The 5,288-nt window shown below is 41.2% G+C and overlaps 1 protein-coding gene across 1 annotated transcript in view; it reads left to right on the top strand.

The window, feature by feature from the left end:
• LMNB1 (lamin B1) overlaps positions 1-5,288 on the top strand; it is a 100,512-nt gene that overhangs the window by 3,597 nt on the left and 91,627 nt on the right. The window lies entirely within an intron of this gene.

Genomic DNA, 5,288 nt, shown 5'->3' with positions numbered 1-5,288 from the left:
AAAATAAATCATTTTATTGGGGGCTCTTACAGCTCTTATAACATTCCATACATCCATTGTTGTATCCCTTGTTGTTCCTACTTTTTACTGTGCAATAGGTAAATGTCTACAGAGGAGATCATCAGTTTCACATGCAATACTAGTTCATACACATTTTGTTTCCACTCATCCATTGCCATCTCCTCGATGTACCACTGCTTTTCTCACTTTCTCTCAGTTTCCCATTTCCATCCCTTCTTTCTTAACCCTCTGAACTTTGTCCTTGGGTAAATGCTGCTCATTTCGTCTTAAGTTGTTTATAATTCTGACACGGAGGTGAGTTCCCTTCCAGATCTGCAGAGTGATTAAAGGCCCTAGTCTTGAGAGTCCCACTGGGCTGCCATCCAAACCAATAAGCCCTTGTCTTTTTTTGGGGGGGCCTATGTCTTTCATGACTTTCATTTCCATTCCACATTCTCCTTCCACGCAGAACCTCCTACTGTGATCCTTTTCAGAGCAGTTGGTCATAGAGGCTGATGTTTGATTGATCCATTTGTCCATTAGACGGGTTTTCTCATCTGTCTTTTGATTTTCATATTTGCTCCAATTGGACAAGGAGAAACCAATAGTTGCACCGGAGATGGCTGCTCACAAGCTTTTAAACCCCAATCTAGACGACTTTTTTTTTTAACACCTAGCGTGGGAGAGGGACTCGCTCATTATGAATCATATGTAAGAAATTCCCCAAACACGAGAAAACAGATAAACACCACAAAAAGTTAGAAATGTCCCCTATAGGTAGAGACTCTCTTGTCTTCTGTACAGATCTGGGTCACAGACTCATTTCATTCAACTTAGAAAGCTATAAACTAAAATTTGTTGGCCTCTCTTTCCTTCTATTATTAAGATCAGAAAGTACACTTAGACAATTCCCTTTTTATTGTAGGAAGGTAAAAATTATGACATCAAAATCCAACAAGTTTACATTGTTGGGTTAGAAATATAATAGAGCAAATAAGGCTCTTTCACCCTTCCTGTGCTTCATACACTGAAAAACACAGAAAGACACATAAGGAAGAGTCAAGAGGTATGAACAATAACAAAATACAACAGAGATTAACCTCAGTTTGCAAGAAAACAGAAAACATTAAAAACTAGTGCAAACTCAAAATGTGTCAACAGGGAGATCAAATGATAAGATACTGGGCTTGACTTTGCCTTTACCTTTGTGATAAAGCACTTTCCAATGCTTTTCTGTATAACAGTAAGGCCACTCACACATCCCTGGTCTATGTTCAGAGGGAATTTGCCAGAGGCTTCATCTACATGTATTTCCTCTTCACCGTTTTCCCCCTGAAGCTGTTAATACTTTAGATGTGCAATAAATAAATAAGTAGGCAGGGAAGCGGGATCAGATAAAATGTTACATTTTAACCATTCAAATAAATGGTTTCATCTTAATCTTCTAAAATCATCTCTACAATACACTCTGGTCTGATAACTAGGTTATTCAGATCCCTCTATTGTGGGCATAGAGAAAGCACTGGAAGGTAATTGTATGTGTAGATCCTACAAATGTAGTTTGGCCTTCCATGGCTTTCTGCAAACCAGAATTTCACAATTTAAGCTCTAATAACATTTCAGCCTTTGGATTATATTATTTAAAATCCTTGGATCACACGGCTTGGTATGCTTCTTCCATGTGGACTTAGTTGATATCTCACTTAGATGGCTGCTTGCTTGAAAACAAGACCCTAGAAACTATTCTTTTTTTTAAAGTTTTATTGGCACTTAATCGACATATCACACAATTCAATTGTTCAATCATATCAAGAAGAGTTGTACAATCACGACCACAAACAACTTTAGAACATTTTCTCTCCCCATTCCAAAGTTAAATCAGTTTTAGGATGAGTTGTGTAAGCACCATCAGTTCTAGTGCTCCCTCCCCAACACTGTTCTTTCTGATAGCTGGGCACCGTCTAGTTCCTTCACCACATTTTGCAACAACACTCATATCTCCTGTGTTCTTTTCATGAGGGCTAATGTCAAGCAGAGCTGTGTTATAGAAATTGGTTATTCTTAGATTAGAGATAGGATGAAATGCCAGCCCCAAATCCACTCCTATATCTATGTTTTATATATGCCTCTCGATCACCTTAGAGACATCTTTGTTAGTTTATGTTATATACCATTATCAGGTGTCTCCCGGGAGCATAGTGTCCTTCTGTTTATAGTGTCATTGACTTAATCCATGGTAATGTGTTTAAAACACAATTGAGAAAAGAAGATTAAAGTGGAGGTTGGCTACAAATCACAATACATGGCTTATTGACTTGTACAAATTAAATCGCTAAGTAACTGGAAACTATTTACACAAATAATGGGAGTTGGTGGTCAGTTAAACTTACAATAATATTCAATGACAGGGTCAGACCCAGGTCTAACAGATTAATATGTTTCTTAATAAAGCAAGTAGAGCATTGAAGTAGTAAGTATATGGTAGTCCACCCACTGACAATTCAATACTCTTGGTAGAGCCGTCTTCTGCTTCTTCACAAATCATAGTTTTGGCTTTAAGTCTTCAGGCTACAGGTGTGTTTGAGGTAGAGCCCAGTTCACCTAGTGAGGTTTCCACATCAAGTCCCTCTGGTAGGACTTTGGAGTATATTGTGAGCCTTGAAAACACAGGGTACGATGTCCCAGTGTTCTGTGGCACATGGCCTGGGTTCCCAGGGGCTGTAGAGGAACTGGGTCCAATGTGCCCTATTAGAGGCAAAATACCAGACATACTTGCTCCTAGGGGCCCTATAAGTATTCTTAGTCCTTTGTTCCCCCTGGGAGGCTGGTCCTCCCCATTTTTCTACCAACAGAAATGCACTCACCTTCTCAGAGATGTGCATGCTCCCCTTCCCCCATTTTGACTTAATTTTCCCATCAGTTTTGCTTATTGCTGAGTCACCATTCACAGTTTTGTAGTTTCCTAAGGATTTCTTTTCTGTTGCATTTGCTGGTTTAAATTGCTGCTGCTACTTTTTTTTTTAAGATTGTATTACTACAAGATAGAAATGGATTAAAGAGAAGTCAGAACAAAGAAGCACAGGAAAAAACAGAGTAGGAAACACAGATGAATGAAAAATTTGTTAGTGCAACACACACCAGGTAACTAGAAGAATGTCAGGCAAAGAGAAGAACCATACTGTCAATCGCTAATCATGTGTCCACTCTTAGATCCACTCCATTCACTCTGCGAAGTCCCACGCCCTTCTGCTTTGCTGATGTCCTCTTTATCTTTCATCTCTTTGATGAGTAATGGCTCTGCAGCAGTTACTGCTGTTTTACAACACCCATACCTTCCCGCCACTTCCTGTGGCTTTATGGTAAAGCGTGCTATGTTCAGTGAAAGATTCTGTATCCCATTTCTGCCACCTCCCCCAAACCCTGACTAATGAAATCGATGAAAGACAATCAGTGTAGGAATTGGGGACTTTTCTACTATTACGTAAGTGTCAAATATAAACTAGAGCAGATTCCAGCTTCTTCCACAGAGAAGAAACCATATTTTAAGATAACAGGAATCATAGAAAAAGACGCTGAGAGGAGCTGGCATTCATCTGTGTTTCCTACTCTGTATTTTTCCTGTGCTTCTTTGTTCTGACTTCTCTTCTGACTTCAACCAGATGGTGAAGGTGAGAGGCAAGATTGTGGGTAGGGGTGCTAATTAGTTTTTCTGGTCTCACCAGGAGCCAGCAGCAAGCAAATGGGTGTACCCTTAATACCATCCTTTTTTCTGGCTGGAAGGCGGTAGTGGTTGATCCTGTGGTCATGCAGAAAACATGCACACTTCTCCCCCCGCCCCTACCTATTCAGAATGTAGCCATACACAGGACAATATACATTTAAATATTGAAGCTATCTAAGAAAATGGATCCTACCTCCTCCTTCCATCTTTTGCCAGCATCTAAGTGCCCTATAACCAAGTGCCTGTTCATGTTGTAGCATTATCTGAAAATGATTTCTTCTTCCTATTACAAAACCATAGCCATTCTAATCAAGTATGTAACAAGTCATCAATGAAATGGTGAAAATGGTTGAGAAGCCCAAAGTCAACGGCATTTAGAAGTAAGCTGGAGCAGAGTCCGTGGTATAGGTACTGACCCAGACACCGTCCCCACTGGCAGGGCCTTCCTTTCGGACTTGTCAGGTCCTGTCAGTGAAGATGGAGACTGGATCAGTTGACATTTTCCATTTTACAGGGTTCAGTGGTATTCACTGATGGCTTGTTAAATTAATTCATAGCAAGTCAGCTAAGACATGTGTTTACAAATTAATAAATACTTGTACAAACACCGGGGTTATGTCAACATAAGGGGCAGCAGTGGTTCAATGGGAGAACATTTACCTTCTGTGTAGTGGATGGGGTTCAGTAGCTGGCCAGTGTATCTCAGGCACCACATGTCAGTGAAGGCTTGCGTTTGCTTTCATGCTGCACCAGCTTTAGCAGAGCTTCCAGAACAGAAAGAAAGGCCTGGCAACCTACTTCCAAAAACCAGTCAATGCAAACTCTACGGCTCAAAAGGATCCCATCCCATAGTGCCTGGCGTCACTGTGCAATGATGCCATGAGAAGCCCAAGTGAGCATGACAAAGCAAAACAGAGGGTACCAAGCAAGTGGTTTTTCTCAGTATTGATATACTGATATACCAGATCAGTATGTACAGTCAAATTGAGCAGTAAAGCTTCTAATATCTGTTTTTGTGCCAGATGCATTGTACATGTATTAACGTATTCAGTCCTTTCCATGCCCCTCTTGCTGCCATCGAGTCCAGGCTGGCTCATAAGGACCCCACTGTGGGTTTCCGAGACTGTAACTGCTAACGGGAGTAGAATGCCCCGTCTTACAATGCCCCTGGGAGGTAGTTTTCCGGTGCCTCTTACAGTTGCGGACATAGAGGTTCACGGATTCTAACCTGCTAGATGTCACACAGTGAGTGGGAGAGCCTGCGAGTCCTGCCTTGTCCTCCCGAATACTCTGTGAGATGGCCCCTTGGTTAGTCAAGGCTGCCGAAGAACCCTTCTCACTCTTCCCTGCTTGGTTGCAGGCCAGAAAGAGGTCTTGCACCTAGATCTTTAACTCTTTGTCTACATTCAGCCCATGGTTGGAGTTTTAAACACTGAATGGAAAGTGAAATAGTGCATTGCCTGTGACCTAACACGACACACTCGTTCTATTCCTAATGTTCAATTCTGTAACCTCGTCCTACCAGATGTCCAAACTTTCCCGTTCCCTTTGTACCTGTATATATATA

The sequence above is a fragment of the Echinops telfairi genome, unplaced genomic scaffold (genome assembly GCF_000313985.2).
Source record: "Echinops telfairi isolate 266 unplaced genomic scaffold, ASM31398v2 ScPeMD7_7469;HRSCAF=8507_1, whole genome shotgun sequence".
Classification (NCBI taxonomy): domain Eukaryota; kingdom Metazoa; phylum Chordata; class Mammalia; order Afrosoricida; family Tenrecidae; genus Echinops; species Echinops telfairi.
Note: the sequence above shows the minus strand (reverse complement) of the source record. Positions and strands in the feature narration are given on the sequence as shown.